The following is a 21,889-nucleotide window of genomic DNA, read 5'->3' as shown; positions in this document are numbered from 1 at the left end:
CTCCCATAGGGTTCATGTGTTAATCAGTGAGACTCCCACAAGGTTCAGTGTTAATCAGTGAGACTCCCACAGGGCTAAGTGTTAATCAGTGAGACTCCCATATGGTTCAGTGTTAATCAGTGAGACTCCCACAGGGTTCAGTCTTAATCAGTGAGACTCCCACAGGGTTCAGTGTTAATCAGTGAGACTCCCACAGGGTTCTGTGTTAATCAGTGAGACTCCCACAGGGTTCAGTCTTAATCAGTGAGACTCCCATAGGGTTCAGTATTAATCAGTGAGACTCCCATAGGGTTCATGTGTTAATCAGTGAGACTCCCACAGGGTTCAGTGTTAACCAGTGAGACTCCCATAGGGTTCAGTGTTAATCAGTGAGACTCCCACAGGGTTCAGTCTTAATCAGTGAGACTCCCACAGGGTTCAGTGTTAATCAGTGAGACTCCCACAGGGTTCAGTGTTAATCAGTGAGACTCCCACAGGGTTCAGTGTTAATCAGTGACACACTCCCACAGGGCTAAGTGTTAATCAGTGAGACTCCCATAGGGTTCAGTGTTAATCAGTGAGACTCCCACAGGGATCATTGTTAATCAGTGAGACTCCCATAGAGTTCAGTGTTAATCAGTGAGACTCCCACAGGGTTCACTGTTAATCAGTGAGACTCCCACAGGGTTCAGTCTTAATCAGTGAGACTCCCATAGGGTTCAGTATTAATCAGTGAGACTCCCATAGGGTTCATGTGTTAATCAGTGAGACTCCCACAGGGTTCAGTGTTAACCAGTGAGACTCCCATAGGGTTCAGTGTTAATCAGTGAGACTCCCACAGGGTTCAGTCTTAATCAGTGAGACTCCCACAGGGTTCAGTGTTAATCAGTGAGACTCCCACAGGGTTCAGTGTTAATCAGTGAGACTCCCACAGGGATCATTGTTAATCAGTGAGACTCCCATAGAGTTCAGTGTTAATCAGTGAGACTCCCATAGGGTTCAGTCTTAATCAGTGAGACTCCCACAGGGTTCAGTGTTAATCAGTGAGACCCCCATAGAGTTCAGTGTTAATCAGTGAGACTCCCACAGGGTTCAGTGTTAATCAGTGAGACTCCCATAGGGTTCAGTGTTAATCAGTGAGACTCCCATAGGGTTCAGTATTATTCATTGAGACTCCCATAGGGTTCATGTGTTAATCAGTGAGACTCCCACAAGGTTCAGTGTTAATCAGTGAGACTCCCACAGGGCTAAGTGTTCATCAGTGAGACTCCCATAGGGTTCAGTGTTAATCAGTGAGACTCCCACAGGGTTCAGTGTTACTCGGTGAGACTCCCACAGGGTTCAGTGTTAATCAGTGAGACTCCCACAGGGTTCAGTCTTAATCAGTGAGACTCCCACAGGGTTCACTGTTAATCAGTGAGACTCCCACAGGGTTCAGTCTTAATCAGTGAGACTCCCATAGGGTTCAGTATTAATCAGTGAGACTCCCATAGGGTTCATGTGTTAATCAGTGAGACTCCCACAGGGTTCAGTGTTAACCAGTGAGACTCCCATAGGGTTCAGTGTTAATCAGTGAGACTCCCACAGGGTTCAGTCTTAATCAGTGAGACTCCCACAGGGTTCAGTGTTAATCAGTGAGACTCCCACAGGGTTCAGTGTTAATCAGTGAGACTCCCACAGGGTTCAGTGTTAATCAGTGACACACTCCCACAGGGCTAAGTGTTAATCAGTGAGACTCCCATAGGGTTCAGTGTTAATCAGTGAGACTCCCACAGGGATCATTGTTAATCAGTGAGACTCCCATAGAGTTCAGTGTTAATCAGTGAGACTCCCATAGGGTTCAGTCTTAATCAGTGAGACTCCCACAGGGTTCAGTGTTAATCAGTGAGACCCCCATAGAGTTCAGTGTTAATCAGTGAGACTCCCACAGGGTTCAGTGTTAATCAGTGAGACTCCCATAGGGTTCAGTGTTAATCAGTGAGACTCCCATAGGGTTCAGTATTATTCATTGAGACTCCCATAGGGTTCATGTGTTAATCAGTGAGACTCCCACAAGGTTCAGTGTTAATCAGTGAGACTCCCACAGGGCTAAGTGTTAATCAGTGAGACTCCCATATGGTTCAGTGTTAATCAGTGAGACTCCCACAGGGTTCAGTCTTAATCAGTGAGACTCCCACAGGGTTCAGTGTTAATCAGTGAGACTCCCACAGGGTTCTGTGTTAATCAGTGAGACTCCCACAGGGTTCAGTCTTAATCAGTGAGACTCCCATAGGGTTCAGTATTAATCAGTGAGACTCCCATAGGGTTCATGTGTTAATCAGTGAGACTCCCACAGGGTTCAGTGTTAACCAGTGAGACTCCCATAGGGTTCAGTGTTAATCAGTGAGACTCCCACAGGGTTCAGTCTTAATCAGTGAGACTCCCACAGGGTTCAGTGTTAATCAGTGAGACTCCCACAGGGTTCAGTGTTAATCAGTGAGACTCCCACAGGGTTCAGTGTTAATCAGTGACACACTCCCACAGGGCTAAGTGTTAATCAGTGAGACTCCCATAGGGTTCAGTGTTAATCAGTGAGACTCCCACAGGGATCATTGTTAATCAGTGAGACTCCCATAGAGTTCAGTGTTAATCAGTGAGACTCCCATAGGGTTCAGTCTTAATCAGTGAGACTCCCACAGGGTTCAGTGTTAATCAGTGAGACCCCCATAGAGTTCAGTGTTAATCAGTGAGACTCCCACAGGGTTCAGTGTTTATCAGTGAGACTCCCATAGGGTTCAGTGTTAATCAGTGAGACTCCCATAGGGTTCAGTATTATTCATTGAGACTCCCATAGGGTTCATGTGTTAATCAGTGAGACTCCCACAAGGTTCAGTGTTAATCAGTGAGACTCCCACAGGGCTAAGTGTTCATCAGTGAGACTCCCAGAGGGTTCAGTGTTAATCAGTGAGACTCCCACAGGGTTCAGTGTTACTCGGTGAGACTCCCACAGGGTTCAGTGTTAATCAGTGAGACTCCCACAGGGTTCAGTCTTAATCAGTGAGACTCCCATAGGGTTCAGTATTAATCAGTGAGACTCCCATAGGGTTCATGTGTTAATCAGTGAGACTCCCACAGGGTTCAGTGTTAATCAGTGACACTCCCACAGGACTAAGTGTTAATCAGTGAGACTCCCATATGGTTCAGTGTTAATCAGTGAGACTCCCACAGGGTTCAGTCTTAATCAGTGAGACTCCCACAGGGTTCAGTGTTAATCAGTGAGACTCCCACAGGGTTCAGTGTTAATCAGTGAGACTCCCATAGGGCTAAGTGTTAATCAGTGAGACTCCCACAGGGTTCAGTGTTAATCAGTGACACTCCCACAGGGTTCAGTGTTAATCAGTGAGACTCCCACAGGGTTCAGTCTTAATCAGTGAGACTCCCACAGGGTTCAGTTTTAATCAGTGAGACTCCCACAGGGTTCAGTGTTAATCAGTGAGACTCCCACAGGGTTCAGTGTTAATCAGTGAGACTCCCACAGGGCTAAGTGTTCATCAGTGAGACTCCCATAGGGTTCAGTGTTAATCAGTGAGACTCCCACAGGGTTCAGTATTAATCAGTGAGACTCCCACAGGGTTCAGTGTTAATCAGTGAGACTCCCACAGGGTTCATGTGTTAATCAGTGAGCCTCCCATAGGGTTCAGTGTTAATCAGTGAGACTCCCACAGGGTTCAGTGTTAATCAGTGAGACTCCCACAGGGTTCAGTGTTAATCAGTGAGACTCCCACAGGGTTCAGTGTTAATCATTGAGACTCCCACAGGGTTAATTGTTAATCAGTGAGACTCCCATAGGGTTCAGTGTTAATCAGTGAGACTCCCACAGGGTTCAGTGTTAATCAGTGAGACTCCCACAGGGTTCATGTGTTAATCAGTGAGACTCCCATAGGGTTCAGTGTTAATCAGTGAGACTCCCACAGGGTTCAGTGTTAATCAGTGAGACTCCCACAGGGTTCAGTCTTAATCAGTGAGACTCCCATAGGGTTCAGTATTAATCAGTGAGACTCCCATAGGGTTCATGTGTTAATCAGTGAGACTCCCACAGGGTTCAGTGTTAACCAGTGAGACTCCCATAGGGTTCAGTGTTAATCAGTGAGACTCCCACAGGGTTCAGTCTTAATCAGTGAGACTCCCACAGGGTTCAGTGTTAATCAGTGAGACTCCCACAGGGTTCAGTGTTAATCAGTGAGACTCCCACAGGGTTCAGTGTTAATCAGTGACACACTCCCACAGGGATAAGTGTTAATCAGTGAGACTCCCATAGGGTTCAGTGTTAATCAGTGAGACTCCCACAGGGATCATTGTTAATCAGTGAGACTCCCATAGAGTTCAGTGTTAATCAGTGAGACTCCCATAGGGTTCAGTCTTAATCAGTGAGACTCCCACAGGGTTCAGTGTTAATCAGTGAGACCCCCATAGAGTTCAGTGTTAATCAGTGAGACTCCCACAGGGTTCAGTGTTAATCAGTGAGACTCCCATAGGGTTCAGTGTTAATCAGTGAGACTCCCATAGGGTTCAGTATTATTCATTGAGACTCCCATAGGGTTCATGTGTTAATCAGTGAGACTCCCACAAGGTTCAGTGTTAATCAGTGAGACTCCCACAGGGCTAAGTGTTCATCAGTGAGACTCCCATAGGGTTCAGTGTTAATCAGTGAGACTCCCACAGGGTTCAGTGTTACTCGGTGAGACTCCCACAGGGTTCAGTGTTAATCAGTGAGACTCCCACAGGGTTCAGTCTTAATCAGTGAGACTCCCATAGGGTTCAGTATTAATCAGTGAGACTCCCATAGGGTTCATGTGTTAATCAGTGAGACTCCCACAGGGTTCAGTGTTAATCAGTGACACTCCCACAGGACTAAGTGTTAATCAGTGAGACTCCCATATGGTTCAGTGTTAATCAGTGAGACTCCCACAGGGTTCAGTCTTAATCAGTGAGACTCCCACAGGGTTCAGTGTTAATCAGTGAGACTCCCACAGGGTTCAGTGTTAATCAGTGAGACTCCCATAGGGCTAAGTGTTAATCAGTGAGACTCCCACAGGGTTCAGTGTTAATCAGTGACACTCCCACAGGGTTCAGTGTTAATCATTGAGACTCCCACAGGGTTCAGTCTTAATCAGTGAGACTCCCACAGGGTTCAGTGTTAATCAGTGAGACTCGCACAGGGTTCAGTGTTAATCAGTGAGACTCCCATATGGTTCAGTGTTAATCAGTGAGACTCCCACAGGGTTCAGTCTTAATCAGTGAGACTCCCACAGGGTTCAGTGTTAATCAGTGAGACTCCCACAGGGTTCAGTGTTAATCAGTGAGACTCCCATAGGGCTAAGTGTTAATCAGTGAGACTCCCACAGGGTTCAGTGTTAATCAGTGACACTCCCACAGGGTTCAGTGTTAATCATTGAGACTCCCACAGGGTTCAGTCTTAATCAGTGAGACTCCCACAGGGTTCAGTGTTAATCAGTGAGACTCGCACAGGGTTCAGTGTTAATCAGTGAGACTCCCACAGGGTTCAGTGTTAATCAGTGAGACTCCCACAGGGTTCATGTGTTAATCAGTGAGACTCCCATAGGGTTCAGTGTTAATCAGTGAGACTCCCACAGGGTTCAGTCTTAATCAGTGAGACTCCCATAGGGTTCAGTGTTAATCAGTGAGACTCCCACAGGGTTCAGTGTTACTCGGTGAGACTCCCACAGGGTTCAGTGTTAATCAGTGAGACTCCCACAGGGTTCAGTCTTAATCAGTGAGACTCCCATAGGGTTCAGTATTAATCAGTGAGACTCCCATAGGGTTCATGTGTTAATCAGTGAGACTCCCACAGGGTTCAGTGTTAATAAGTGACACTCCCACAGGACTAAGTGTTAATCAGTGAGACTCCCATATGGTTCAGTGTTAATCAGTGAGACTCCCACAGGGTTCAGTGTTAATCAGTGACACTCCCACAGGACTAAGTGTTAATCAGTGAGACTCCCACAGGGTTCAGTGTTAATCAGTGAGACTCCCACAGGGTTCAGTGTTAATCAGTGAGACTCCCATAGGGCTAAGTGTTAATCAGTGAGACTCCCACAGGGTTCAGTGTTAATCAGTGACACTCCCACAGGGTTCAGTGTTAATCAGTGAGACTCCCACAGGGTTCAGTCTTAATCAGTGAGACTCCCACAGGGTTCAGTGTTAATCATTGAGACTCCCACAGGGTTCAGTGTTAATCAGTGAGACTCCCACAGGGTTCAGTGTTAATCAGTGACACTCCCACAGGGCTAAGTGTTAATCAGTGAGACTCCAATAGGGTTCAGTGTTAATCAGTGAGACTCCCACAGGGTTCAGTCTTAATCAGTGAGACTCCCATAGGGTTCAGTGTTAATCAGTGAGACTCCCACAGGGTTCAGTGTTACTCGGTGAGACTCCCACAGGGTTCAGTGTTAATCAGTGAGACTCCCACAGGGTTCAGTCTTAATCAGTGAGACTCCCATAGGGTTCAGTATTAATCAGTGAGACTCCCATAGGGTTCATGTGTTAATCAGTGAGACTCCGACAGGGTTCAGTGTTAATCAGTGACACTCCCACAGGACTAAGTGTTAATCAGTGAGACTCCCATATGGTTCAGTGTTAATCAGTGAGACTCCCACAGGGTTCAGTCTTAATCAGTGAGACTCCCACAGGGTTCAGTGTTAATCAGTGAGACTCCCACAGGGTTCAGTGTTAATCAGTGAGACTCCCATAGGGCTAAGTGTTAATCAGTGAGACTCCCACAGGGTTCAGTGTTAATCAGTGACACTCCCACAGGGTTCAGTGTTAATCAGTGAGACTCCCACAGGGTTCAGTCTTAATCAGTGAGACTCCCACAGGGTTCAGTGTTAATCAGTGAGACTCCCACAGGGTTCAGTGTTAATCAGTGAGACTCCCACAGGGTTCAGTGTTAATCAGTGACACTCCCACAGGGCTAAGTGTTAATCAGTGAGACTCCAATAAGGTTCAGTGTTAATCAGTGAGACTCCCACAGGGTTCATTGTTAATCAGTGAGACTCCCATAGTGTTCAATGTTAATCAGTGAGACTCCCATAGGGTTCAGTCTTAATCAGTGAGACTCCCACAGGGTTCAGTGTTAATCAGTGAGACCCCCATAGAGTTCAGTGTTAATCAGTGAGACTCCCACAGGGTTCAGTGTTAATCAGTGAGACTCCCATAGGGTTCAGTGTTAATCAGTGATACTCCAAAAGGGTTCAGTATTATTCAGTGAGACTCCCATAGGGTTCATGTGTTAATCAGTGAGACTCCCACAGGGTTCAGTGTTAATCAGTGTAACTCCCACAGGGCTAAGTGTTCATCATTGAGACTAACATAGGGTTCAGTGTTAATCAGTGAGACTCCCACAGGGTTCAGTGTTACTCGGTGAGACTCCCACAGGGTTCAGTGTTAATCAGTGAGACTCCCACAGGGTTCAGTTTTAATCAGTGAGACTCCCATAGGGTTCAGTATTAATCAGTGAGACTCCCATAGGGTTCAGTATTAATCAGTGAGACTCCCATAGGGTTCATGTGTTAATCAGTGAGACTCCCACAGGGTTCAGTGTTAATCAGTGACACTCCCACAGGACTAAGTGTTAATCAGTGAGACTCCCATATGGTTCAGTGTTAATCAGTGAGACTCCCACAGGGTTCAGTCTTAATCAGTGAGACTCCCACAGGGTTCAGTGTTAATCAGTGAGACTCCCACAGGGTTCAGTGTTAATCAGTGAGACTCCCATAGGGCTAAGTGTTAATCAGTGAGACTCCCACAGGGTTCAGTGTTAATCAGTGAGACTCCCACAGGGTTCAGTGTTAATCAGTGACACTCCCACAGGGCTAAGTGTTAATCAGTGAGACTCCAATAGGGTTCAGTGTTAATCAGTGAGACTCCCACAGGGTTCAGTCTTAATCAGTGAGACTCCCATAGGGTTCAGTGTTAATCAGTGAGACTCCCACAGGGTTCAGTGTTACTCGGTGAGACTCCCACAGGGTTCAGTGTTAATCAGTGAGACTCCCACAGGGTTCAGTCTTAATCAGTGAGACTCCCATAGGGTTCAGTGTTAATCAGTGAGACTCCCACAGGGATCATTGTTAATCAGTGAGACTCCCATAGAGTTCAGTGTTAATCAGTGAGACTCCCATAGGGTTCAGTCTTAATCAGTGAGACTCCCACAGGGTTCAGTGTTAATCAGTGAGACCCCCATAGAGTTCAGTGTTAATCAGTGAGACTCCCACAGGGTTCAGTGTTAATCAGTGAGACTCCCATAGGGTTCAGTGTTAATCAGTGAGACTCCCATAGGGTTCAGTATTATTCATTGAGACTCCCATAGGGTTCATGTGTTAATCAGTGAGACTCCCACAAGGTTCAGTGTTAATCAGTGAGACTCCCACAGGGCTAAGTGTTCATCAGTGAGACTCCCATAGGGTTCAGTGTTAATCAGTGAGACTCCCACAGGGTTCAGTGTTACTCGGTGAGACTCCCACAGGGTTCAGTGTTAATCAGTGAGACTCCCACAGGGTTCAGTCTTAATCAGTGAGACTCCCATAGGGTTCAGTATTAATCAGTGAGACTCCCATAGGGTTCATGTGTTAATCAGTGAGACTCCCACAGGGTTCAGTGTTAATCAGTGACACTCCCACAGGACTAAGTGTTAATCAGTGAGACTCCCATATGGTTCAGTGTTAATCAGTGAGACTCCAACAGGGTTCAGTCTTAATCAGTGAGACTCCCACAGGGTTCAGTGTTAATCAGTGAGACTCCCACAGGGTTCAGTGTTAATCAGTGAGACTCCCATAGGGCTAAGTGTTAATCAGTGAGACTCCCACAGGGTTCAGTGTTAATCAGTGACACTCCCACAGGGTTCAGTGTTAATCATTGAGACTCCCACAGGGTTCAGTCTTAATCAGTGAGACTCCCACAGGGTTCAGTGTTAATCAGTGAGACTCGCACAGGGTTCAGTGTTAATCAGTGAGACTCCCACAGGGTTCAGTGTTAATCAGTGAGACTCCCACAGGGTTCATGTGTTAATCAGTGAGACTCCCATAGGGTTCAGTGTTAATCAGTGAGACTCCCACAGGGTTCAGTCTTAATCAGTGAGACTCCCATAGGGTTCAGTGTTAATCAGTGAGACTCCCACAGGGTTCAGTGTTACTCGGTGAGACTCCCACAGGGTTCAGTGTTAATCAGTGAGACTCCCACAGGGTTCAGTCTTAATCAGTGAGACTCCCATAGGGTTCAGTATTAATCAGTGAGACTCCCATAGGGTTCATGTGTTAATCAGTGAGACTCCCACAGGGTTCAGTGTTAATCAGTGACACTCCCACAGGACTAAGTGTTAATCAGTGAGACTCCCATATGGTTCAGTGTTAATCAGTGAGACTCCCACAGGGTTCAGTGTTAATCAGTGACACTCCCACAGGACTAAGTGTTAATCAGTGAGACTCCCACAGGGTTCAGTGTTAATCAGTGAGACTCCCACAGGGTTCAGTCTTAATCAGTGAGACTCCCACAGGGTTCAGTGTTAATCAGTGAGACTCCCACAGGGTTCAGTGTTAATTAGTGAGACTCCCATAGGGCTAAGTGTTAATCAGTGAGACTCCCACAGGGTTCAGTGTTAATCAGTGAGACTCCCACAGGGTTCAGTGTTAATCAGTGACACTCCCACAGGGCTAAGTGTTAATCAGTGAGACTCCAATAGGGTTCAGTGTTAATCAGTGAGACTCCCACAGGGTTCAGTCTTAATCAGTGAGACTCCCATAGGGTTCAGTGTTAATCAGTGAGACTCCCACAGGGTTCAGTGTTACTCGGTGAGACTCCCACAGGGTTCAGTGTTAATCAGTGAGACTCCCACAGGGTTCAGTCTTAATCAGTGAGACTCCCATAGGGTTCAGTGTTAATCAGTGAGACTCCCACAGGGATCATTGTTAATCAGTGAGACTCCCATAGAGTTCAGTGTTAATCAGTGAGACTCCCATAGGGTTCAGTCTTAATCAGTGAGACTCCCACAGGGTTCAGTGTTAATCAGTGAGACCCCCATAGAGTTCAGTATTAATCAGTGAGACTCCCACAGGGTTCAGTGTTAATCAGTGAGACTCCCATAGGGTTCAGTGTTAATCAGTGAGACTCCCATAGGGTTCAGTATTATTCATTGAGACTCCCATAGGGTTCATGTGTTAATCAGTGAGACTCCCACAAGGTTCAGTGTTAATCAGTGAGACTCCCACAGGGCTAAGTGTTCATCAGTGAGACTCCCATAGGGTTCAGTGTTAATCAGTGAGACTCCCACAGGGTTCAGTGTTACTCGGTGAGACTCCCACAGGGTTCAGTGTTAATCAGTGAGACTCCCACAGGGTTCAGTCTTAATCAGTGAGACTCCCATAGGGTTCAGTATTAATCAGTGAGACTCCCATAGGGTTCATGTGTTAATCAGTGAGACTCCCACAGGGTTCAGTGTTAATCAGTGACACTCCCACAGGACTAAGTGTTAATCAGTGAGACTCCCATATGGTTCAGTGTTAATCAGTGAGACTCCCACAGGGTTCAGTCTTAATCAGTGAGACTCCCACAGGGTTCAGTGTTAATCAGTGAGACTCCCACAGGGTTCAGTGTTAATCAGTGAGACTCCCATAGGGCTAAGTGTTAATCAGTGAGACTCCCACAGGGTTCAGTGTTAATCAGTGACACTCCCACAGGGTTCAGTGTTAATCATTGAGACTCCCACAGGGTTCAGTCTTAATCAGTGAGACTCCCACAGGGTTCAGTGTTAATCAGTGAGACTCGCACAGGGTTCAGTGTTAATCAGTGAGACTCCCACAGGGTTCAGTGTTAATCAGTGAGACTCCCACAGGGTTCATGTGTTAATCAGTGAGACTCCCATAGGGTTCAGTGTTAATCAGTGAGACTCCCACAGGGTTCAGTCTTAATCAGTGAGACTCCCATAGGGTTCAGTGTTAATCAGTGAGACTCCCACAGGGTTCAGTGTTACTCGGTGAGACTCCCACAGGGTTCAGTGTTAATCAGTGAGACTCCCACAGGGTTCAGTCTTAATCAGTGAGACTCCCATAGGGTTCAGTATTAATCAGTGAGACTCCCATAGGGTTCATGTGTTAATCAGTGAGACTCCCACAGGGTTCAGTGTTAATCAGTGACACTCCCACAGGACTAAGTGTTAATCAGTGAGACTCCCATATGGTTCAGTGTTAATCAGTGAGACTCCCACAGGGTTCAGTGTTAATCAGTGACACTCCCACAGGACTAAGTGTTAATCAGTGAGACTCCCACAGGGTTCAGTGTTAATCAGTGAGACTCCCACAGGGTTCAGTGTTAATCAGTGAGACTCCCATAGGGCTAAGTGTTAATCAGTGAGACTCCCACAGGGTTCAGTGTTAATCAGTGACACTCCCACAGGGTTCAGTGTTAATCAGTGAGCCTCCCACAGGGTTCAGTCTTAATCAGTGAGACTCCCACAGGGTTCAGTGTTAATCATTGAGACTCCCACAGGGTTCAGTGTTAATCAGTGAGACTCCCACAGGGTTCAGTGTTAATCAGTGACACTCCCACAGGGCTAAGTGTTAATCAGTGAGACTCCAATAGGGTTCAGTGTTAATCAGTGAGACTCCCACAGGGTTCAGTCTTAATCAGTGAGACTCCCATAGGGTTCAGTGTTAATCAGTGAGACTCCCACAGGGTTCAGTGTTACTCGGTGAGACTCCCACAGGGTTCAGTGTTAATCAGTGAGACTCCCACAGGGTTCAGTCTTAATCAGTGAGACTCCCATAGGGTTCAGTATTAATCAGTGAGACTCCCATAGGGTTCATGTGTTAATCAGTGAGACTCCGACAGGGTTCAGTGTTAATCAGTGACACTCCCACAGGACTAAGTGTTAATCAGTGAGACTCCCATATGGTTCAGTGTTAATCAGTGAGACTCCCACAGGGTTCAGTTTTAATCAGTGAGACTCCCACAGGGTTCAGTGTTAATGAGTGAGACTCCCACAGGGTTCAGTGTTAATCAGTGAGACTCCCATAGGGCTAAGTGTTAATCAGTGAGACTCCCACAGGGTTCAGTGTTAATCAGTGACACTCCCACAGGGTTCAGTGTTAATCAGTGAGACTCCCACAGGGTTCAGTCTTAATCAGTGAGACTCCCACAGGGTTCAGTGTTAATCAGTGAGACTCCCACAGGGTTCAGTGTTAATCAGTGAGACTCCCACAGGGTTCAGTGTTAATCAGTGACACTCCCACAGGGCTAAGTGTTAATCAGTGAGACTCCAATAAGGTTCAGTGTTAATCAGTGAGACTCCCACAGGGTTCATTGTTAATCAGTGAGACTCCCATAGTGTTCAATGTTAATCAGTGAGACTCCCATAGGGTTCAGTCTTAATCAGTGAGACTCCCACAGGGTTCAGTGTTAATCAGTGAGACCCCCATAGAGTTCAGTGTTAATCAGTGAGACTCCCACAGGGTTCAGTGTTAATCAGTGAGACTCCCATAGGGTTCAGTGTTAATCAGTGATACTCCAAAAGGGTTCAGTATTATTCAGTGAGACTCCCATAGGGTTCATGTGTTAATCAGTGAGACTCCCACAGGGTTCAGTGTTAATCAGTGTAACTCCCACAGGGCTAAGTGTTCATCATTGAGACTAACATAGGGTTCAGTGTTAATCAGTGAGACTCCCACAGGGTTCAGTGTTACTCGGTGAGACTCCCACAGGGTTCAGTGTTAATCAGTGAGACTCCCACAGGGTTCAGTCTTAATCAGTGAGACTCCCATAGGGTTCAGTATTAATCAGTGAGACTCCCATAGGGTTCAGTATTAATCAGTGAGACTCCCATAGGGTTCATGTGTTAATCAGTGAGACTCCCACAGGGTTCAGTGTTAATCAGTGACACTCCCACAGGACTAAGTGTTAATCAGTGAGACTCCCATATGGTTCAGTGTTAATCAGTGAGACTCCCACAGGGTTCAGTCTTAATCAGTGAGACTCCCACAGGGTTCAGTGTTAATCAGTGAGACTCCCACAGGGTTCAGTGTTAATCAGTGAGACTCCCATAGGGCTAAGTGTTAATCAGTGAGACTCCCACAGGGTTCAGTGTTAATCAGTGAGACTCCCACAGGGTTCAGTGTTAATCAGTGACACTCCCACAGGGCTAAGTGTTAATCAGTGAGACTCCAATAGGGTTCAGTGTTAATCAGTGAGACTCCCACAGGGTTCAGTCTTAATCAGTGAGACTCCCATAGGGTTCAGTGTTAATCAGTGAGACTCCCACAGGGTTCAGTGTTACTCGGTGAGACTCCCACAGGGTTCAGTGTTAATCAGTGAGACTCCCACAGGGTTCAGTCTTAATCAGTGAGACTCCCATAGGGTTCATGTGTTAATCAGTGAGACTCCCACAGGGTTCAGTGTTAATCAGTGTAACTCCCACAGGGCTAAGTGTTCATCAGTGAGACTCCCATAGGGTTCAGTGTTAATCAGTGAGACTCCCACAGGGTTCAGTGTTACTCGGTGAGACTCCCACAGGGTTCAGTGTTAATCAGTGAGACTCCCACAGGGTTCAGTCTTAATCAGTGAGACTCCCATAGGGTTCAGTATTAATCAGTGAGACTCCCATAGGGTTCAGTATTAATCAGTGAGACTCCCGTAGGGTTCATGTGTTAATCAGTGAGACTCCCACAGGGTTCAGTGTTAATCAGTGACACTCCCACAGGACTAAGTGTTAATCAGTGAGACTCCCATATGGTTCAGTGTTAATCAGTGAGACTCCCACAGGGTTCAGTTTTAATCAGTGAGACTCCCACAGGGTTCAGTGTTAATCAGTGAGACTCCCACAGGGTTCAGTGTTAATCAGTGAGACTCCCATAGGGCTAAGTGTTAATCAGTGAGACTCCCACAGGGTTCAGTGTTAATCAGTGAGACTCCCACAGGGTTCAGTGTTAATCAGTGACACCCCCACAGGGCTAAGTGTTAATCAGTGAGACTCCAATAGGGTTCAGTGTTAATCAGTGAGACTCCCACAGGGTTCAGTCTTAATCAGTGAGACTCCCATAGGGTGCAGTGTTAATCAGTGAGACTCCCACAGGGTTCAGTGTTACTCGGTGAGACTCCCACAGGGTTCAGTGTTAATCAGTGAGACTCCCACAGGGTTCAGTCTTAATCAGTGAGACTCCCATAGGGTTCAGTATTAATCAGTGAGACTCCCATAGGGTTCAGTATTAATCAGTGAGACTCCCATAGGGTTCATGTGTTAATCAGTGAGACTCCCACAGGGTTCAGTGTTAATCAGTGACACTCCCACAGGACTAAGTGTTAATCAGTGAGACTCCCATATGGTTCAGTGTTAATCAGTGAGACTCCCACAGGGTTCAGTCTTAATCAGTGAGACTCCCACAGGGTTCAGTGTTAATCAGTGAGACTCCCACAGGGTTCAGTGTTAATCAGTGAGACTCCCATAGGGCTAAGTGTTAATCAGTGAGACTCCCACAGGGTTCAGTGTTAATCAGTGAGACTCCCACAGGGTTCAGTGTTAATCAGTGACACTCCCACAGGGCTAAGTGTTAATCAGTGAGACTCCAATAGGGTTCAGTGTTAATCAGTGAGACTCCCACAGGGTTCAGTCTTAATCAGTGAGACTCCCATAGGGTTCAGTGTTAATCAGTGAGACTCCCACAGGGTTCAGTGTTACTCGGTGAGACTCCCACAGGGTTCAGTGTTAATCAGTGAGACTCCCACAGGGTTCAGTCTTAATCAGTGAGACTCCCATAGGGTTCATGTGTTAATCAGTGAGACTCCCACAGGGTTCAGTGTTAATCAGTGTAACTCCCACAGGGCTAAGTGTTCATCAGTGAGACTCCCATAGGGTTCAGTGTTAATCAGTGAGACTCCCACAGGGTTCAGTGTTACTCGGTGAGACTCCCACAGGGTTCAGTGTTAATCAGTGAGACTCCCACAGGGTTCAGTCTTAATCAGTGAGACTCCCATAGGGTTCAGTATTAATCAGTGAGACTCCCATAGGGTTCAGTATTAATCAGTGAGACTCCCGTAGGGTTCATGTGTTAATCAGTGAGACTCCCACAGGGTTCAGTGTTAATCAGTGACACTCCCACAGGACTAAGTGTTAATCAGTGAGACTCCCATATGGTTCAGTGTTAATCAGTGAGACTCCCACAGGGTTCAGTTTTAATCAGTGAGACTCCCACAGGGTTCAGTGTTAATCAGTGAGACTCCCACAGGGTTCAGTGTTAATCAGTGAGACTCCCATAGGGCTAAGTGTTAATCAGTGAGACTCCCACAGGGTTCAGTGTTAATCAGTGAGACTCCCACAGGGTTCAGTGTTAATCAGTGACACCCCCACAGGGCTAAGTGTTAATCAGTGAGACTCCAATAGGGTTCAGTGTTAATCAGTGAGACTCCCACAGGGTTCAGTCTTAATCAGTGAGACTCCCATAGGGTGCAGTGTTAATCAGTGAGACTCCCACAGGGTTCAGTGTTACTCGGTGAGACTCCCACAGGGTTCAGTGTTAATCAGTGAGACTCCCACAGGGTTCAGTCTTAATCAGTGAGACTCCCATGGGGTTCAGTATTAATCAGTGAGACTCCCATAGGGTTCATGTGTTAATCAGTGAGACTCCGACAGGGTTCAGTGTTAATCAGTGACACTCCCACAGGACTAAGTGTTAATCAGTGAGACTCCCATATGGTTCAGTGTTAATCAGTGAGACTCCCACAGGGTTCAGTCTTAATCAGTGAGACTCCCACAGGGTTCAGTGTTAATCAGTGAGACTCCCACAGGGTTCAGTGTTAATCAGTGAGACTCCCATAGGGCTAAGTGTTAATCAGTGAGACTCCCACAGGGTTCAGTGTTAATCAGTGACACTCCCACAGGGCTAAGTGTTAATCAGTGAGACTCCAATAGGGTTCAGTGTTAATCAGTGAGACTCCCACAGGGTTCAGTCTTAATCAGTGAGACTCCCATAGGGTTCAGTGTTAATCAGTGAGACTCCCACAGGGTTCAGTGTTACTCGGTGAGACTCCCACAGGGTTCAGTGTTAATCAGTGAGACTCCCACAGGGTTCAGTCTTAATCAGTGAGACTCCCATAGGGTTCATGTGTTAATCAGTGAGACTCCCACAGGGTTCAGTGTTAATCAGTGTAACTCCCACAGGGCTAAGTGTTCATCAGTGAGACTCCCATAGGGTTCAGTGTTAATCAGTGAGACTCCCACAGGGTTCAGTGTTACTCGGTGAGACTCCCACAGGGTTCAGTGTTAATCAGTGAGACTCCCACAGGGTTCAGTCTTAATCAGTGAGACTCCCATAGGGTTCAGTATTAATCAGTGAGACTCCCATAGGGTTCAGTATTAATCAGTGAGACTCCCATAGGGTTCATGTGTTAATCAGTGAGACTCCCACAGGGTTCAGTGTTAATCAGTGACACTCCCACAGGACTAAGTGTTAATCAGTGAGACTCCCATATGGTTCAGTGTTAATCAGTGAGACTCCCACAGGGTTCAGTCTTAATCAGTGAGACTCCCACAGGGTTCAGTGTTAATCAGTGAGACTCCCACAGGGTTCAGTGTTAATCAGTGAGACTCCCACAGGGTTCAGTGTTAATCAGTGAGACTCCCATAGGGCTAAGTGTTAATCAGTGAGACTCCCACAGGGTTCAGTGTTAATCAGTGAGACTCCCACAGGGTTCAGTGTTAATCAGTGACACTCCCACAGGGCTAAGTGTTAATCAGTGAGACTCCAATAGGGTTCAGTGTTAATCAGTGAGACTCCCACAGGGTTCAGTCTTAATCAGTGAGACTCCCATAGGGTGCAGTGTTAATCAGTGAGACTCCCACAGGGTTCAGTGTTACTCGGTGAGACTCCCACAGGGTTCAGTGTTAATCAGTGAGACTCCCACAGGGTTCAGTCTTAATCAGTGAGACTCCCATAGGGTTCAGTATTAATCAGTGAGACTCCCATAGGGTTCATGTGTTAATCAGTGAGACTCCGACAGGGTTCAGTGTTAATCAGTGACACTCCCACAGGACTAAGTGTTAATCAGTGAGACTCCCATATGGTTCAGTGTTAATCAGTGAGACTCCCACAGGGTTCAGTCTTAATCAGTGAGACTCCCACATGGTTCAGTGTTAATCAGTGAGACTCCCACAGGGTTCAGTGTTAATCAGTGAGACTCCCATAGGGCTAAGTGTTAATCAGTGAGACTCCCACAGGGTTCAGTGTTAATCAGTGACACTCCCACAGGGTTCAGTGTTAATCAGTGAGACTCCCACAGGGTTCAGTCTTAATCAGTGAGACTCCCACAGGGTTCAGTGTTAATCAGTGAGACTCCCACAGGGTTCAGTGTTAATCAGTGAGACTCCCACAGGGTTCAGTGTTAATCAGTGACACTCCCACAGGACTAAGTGTTAATCAGTGAGACTCCAATAGGGTTCAGTGTTAATCAGTGAGACTCCCACAGGGTTCATTGTTAATCAGTGAGACTCCCATAGAGTTCAATGTTAATCAGTGAGACTCCCATAGGGTTCAGTCTTAATCAGTGAGACTCCCACAGGGTTCAGTGTTAATCAGTGAGACCCCCATAGAGTTCAGTGTTAATCAGTGAGACTCCCACAGGGTTCAGTGTTAATCAGTGAGACTCCCATAGGGTTCAGTGTTAATCAGTGAGACTCCCATAGGGTTCAGTATTATTCAGTGAGACTCCCATAGGGTTCATGTTCAGTGAGACTCCCACAGGGTTCAGTGTTAATCAGTGAGACTCCCACAGGGCTAAGTGTTCATCAGTGAGACTCCCATAGGGTTCAGTGTTAATCAGTGAGACTCCCACAGGGTTCAGTGTTACTCGGTGAGACTCCCACAGGGTTCAGTGTTAATCAGTGAGACTCCCACAGGGTTCAGTCTTAATCAGTGAGACTTTCATAGGGTTCACTATTAATCAGTGAGACTCCCATAGGGTTCAGTATTAATCAGTGAGACTCCCATAGGGTTCATGTGTTAATCAGTGAGACTCGCACAGGGTTCAGTGTTAATCAGTGACACTCCCACAGGACTAAGTGTTAATCAGTGAGACTCCCATATGGTTCAGTGTTAATCAGTGAGACTCCCACAGGGTTCAGTCTTAATCAGTGAGACTCCCACAGGGTTCAGTGTTAATCAGTGAGACTCCCACAGGGTTCAGTGTAAATCAGTGAGACTCCCATAGGGCTAAGTGTTAATCAGTGAGACTCCCACAGGGTTCAGTGTTAATCAGTGAGACTCCCACAGGGTTCAGTGTTAATCAGTGAGACTCCCACAGGGTTCAGTCTTAATCAGTGAGACTCCCACAGGGTTCAGTGTTAATCAGTGAGACTCCCACAGGGTTCAGTGTTAATCAGTGAGACTCCCACAGGGTTCAGTGTTAATCAGTGACACTCCCACAGGGCTAAGTGTTAATCAGTGAGACTCCAATAGGGTTCAGTGTTAATCAGTGAGACTCCCACAGGGTTCATTGTTAATCAGTGAGACTCCCATAGAGTTCAGTGTTAATCAGTGAGACTCCCATAGGGTTCAGTCTTAATCAGTGAGACTCCCACAGGGTTGAGTGTTAATCAGTGAGACCCCCATAGAGTTCAGTGTTAATCAGTGAGACTCCCACAGGGTTCAGTGTCGATCAGTGAGACTCCCATAGGGTTCATGTGTTAATCAGTGAGACTCCCATAGGGTTCATGTGTTAATCAGTGAGACTCCCACAGGGTTCAGTGTTAATCAGTGACACTCCCACAGGGCTAAGTGTTAATCAGTGAGACTCCCATATGGTTCAGTGTTAATCAGTGAGACTCCCACAGGGTTCAGTCTTAATCAGTGAGACTCCCACAGGGTTCAGTGTTAATCAGTGAGACTCCCACAGGGTTCAGTATTAATCAGTGAGACTCCCATAGGGTGCATGTGTTAATCAGTGAGACTCCCACAGGGTTCAGTGTTAATCAGTGAGACTCCCACAGGGCTAAGTGTTAATCAGTGAGACTCCCATAGGGTTCAGTGTTAATCAGTGAGACTCCCACAGGGTTCACTGTTAATCAGTGAGACTCCCACAGGGTTCAGTCTTAATCAGTGAGACTCCCATAGGGTTCAGTATTAATCAGTGAGACTCCCATAGGGTTCATGTGTTAATCAATGAGACTCCCACAGGGTTCAGTGTTAACCAGTGAGACTCCCATAGGGTTCAGTGTTAATCAGTGAGACTCCCACAGGGTTCAGTCTTAATCAGTGAGACTCCCACAGGGTTCAGTGTTAATCAGTGAGACTCCCACAGGGTTCAGTGTTAATCAGTGAGACTCCCACAGGGTTCAGTGTTAATCAGTGACACACTCCCACAGGGCTAATTGTTAATCAGTGAGACTCCCATAGGGTTCAGTGTTAATCAGTGAGACTCCCACAGGGATCATTGTTAATCAGTGAGACTCCCATAGTGTTCAGTGTTAATCAGTGAGACTCCCATAGGGTTCAGTCTTAATCAGTGAGACTCCCACAGGGTTCAGTGTTAATCAGTGAGACCCCCATAGAGTTCAGTGTTAATCAGTGAGACTCCCACAGGGTTCAGTGTTAATCAGTGAGACTCCCATAGGGTTCAGTGTTAATCAGTGAGACTCCCATAGGGTTCAGTATTATTCATTGAGACTCCCATAGGGTTCATGTGTTAATCAGTGAGACTCCCACAAGGTTCATTGTTAATCAGTGAGACTCCCACAGGGCTAAATGTTCATCAGTGAGACTCCCATAGGGTTCAGTGTTAATCAGTGAGGCTCCCACAGGGTTCAGTGTTACTCGGTGAGACTCCCACAGGGTTCAGTGTTAATCAGTGAGACTCCCACAGGGTTCAGTCTTAATCAGTGAGACTCCCATTGGGTTCAGTATTAATCAGTGAGACTCCCATAGGGTTCATGTGTTAATCAGTGAGACTCCCACAGGGTTCAGTGTTAATCAGTGACACTCCCACAGGACTAAGTGTTAATCAGTGAGACTCCCATATGGTTCAGTGTTAATCAGTGAGACTCCCACAGGGTTCAGTCTTAATCAGTGAGACTCCCACAGGGTTCAGTGTTAATCAGTGAGACTCCCACAGGGTTCAGTGTTAATCAGTGAGACTCCCACAGGGTTCAGTCTTAATCAGTGAGACTCCCATAGGGTTCAGTATTAATCAGTGAGACTCCCATAGGGTTCATGTGTTAATCAGTGAGACTCCCACAGGGTTCAGTGTTAACCAGTGAGACTCCCATAGGGTTCAGTGTTAATCAGTGAGACTCCCACAGGGTTCAGTCTTAATCAGTGAGACTCCCACAGGGTTCAGTGTTAATCAGTGAGACTCCCACAGGGTTCAGTGTTAATCAGTGAGACTCCCACAGGGTTCAGTGTTAATCAGTGACACACTCCCACAGGGCTAAGTGTTAATCAGTGAGACTCCCATAGGGTTCAGTGTTAATCAGTGAGACTCCCACAGGGATCATTGTTAATCAGTGAGACTCCCATAGAGTTCAGTGTTAATCAGTGAGACTCCCATAGGGTTCAGTCTTAATCAGTGAGACTCCCACAGGGTTCAGTGTTAATCAGTGAGACCCCCATAGAGTTCAGTGTTAATCAGTGAGACTCCCACAGGGTTCAGTGTTAATCAGTGAGACACCCATAGGGTTCAGTGTTAATCAGTGAGACTCCCATAGGGTTCAGTATTATTCATTGAGACTCCCATAGGGTTCATGTGTTAATCAGTGAGACTCCCACAAGGTTCAGTGTTAATCAGTGAGACTCCCACAGGGCTAAGTGTTCATCAGTGAGACTCCCACAGGGTTCAGTGTTACTCGGTGAGACTCCCACAGGGTTCAGTGTTAATCAGTGAGACTCCCACAGGGTTCAGTCTTAATCAGTGAGACTCCCATAGGGTTCAGTATTAAACAGTGAGACTCCCATAGGGTTCATGTGTTAATCAGTGAGACTCCCACAGGGTTCAGTGTTAATCAGTGACACTCCCACAGGACTAAGTGTTAATCAGTGAGACTCCCATATGGTTCAGTGTTAATCAGTGAGACTCCCACAGGGTTCAGTCTTAATCAGTGAGACTCCCACAGGGTTCAGTGTTAATCAGTGAGACTCCCACAGGGTTCAGTGTTAATCAGTGAGACTCCCATAGGGCTAAGTGTTAATCAGTGAGACTCCCACAGGGTTCAATGTTAATCAGTGACACTCCCACAGGGTTCAGTGTTAATCAGTGAGACTCCCACAGGGTTCAGTCTTAATCAGTGAGACTCCCACAGGGTTCAGTGTTAATCAGTGAGACTCCCACAGGGTTAAGTGTTAATCAGTGAGACTTCCACAGGGTTCAGTGTTAATCAGTGAGACTCCCACAGGGTTCATGTGTTCATCAGTGAGACTCCCATAGGGTTCAGTGTTAATCAGTGAGACTCCCACAGGGTTCAGTATTAATCAGTGAGACTCCCACAGGGTTCAGTGTTAATCAGTGAGACTCCCACAGGGTTCATGTGTTAATCAGTGAGAGTCCCATAGGGTTCAGTGTTAATCAGTGAGACTCCCACAGGGTTCAGTGTTAATCAGTGAGACTCCCATAGGGTTCAGTGTTAATCAGTGAGACTCCCACAGGGTTCATGTGTTAATCAGTGAGACTCCCACAGGGTTCAGTGTTAATCAGTGACACTCCCACAGGACTAAGTGTTAATCAGTGAGACTCCCATATGGTTCAGTGTTAATCAGTGAGACTCCCACAGGGTTCAGTCTTAATCAGTGAGACTCCCACAGGGTTCAGTGTTAATCAGTGAGACTCCCACAGGGTTCAGTGTTAATCAGTGAGACTCCCATAGGGCTAAGTGTTAATCAGTGAGACTCCC

The sequence above is a fragment of the Petromyzon marinus genome, unplaced genomic scaffold, assembly GCF_048934315.1.
Source record: "Petromyzon marinus isolate PM22_M1 ecotype Great Lakes invasive population unplaced genomic scaffold, UKy_Petmar_22M1.pri1.0 PM_Scaffold_9, whole genome shotgun sequence".
In the NCBI taxonomy this organism is placed as follows: Eukaryota; Metazoa; Chordata; class Hyperoartia; order Petromyzontiformes; family Petromyzontidae; genus Petromyzon; species Petromyzon marinus.
This window is presented reverse-complemented; position numbering follows the sequence as displayed.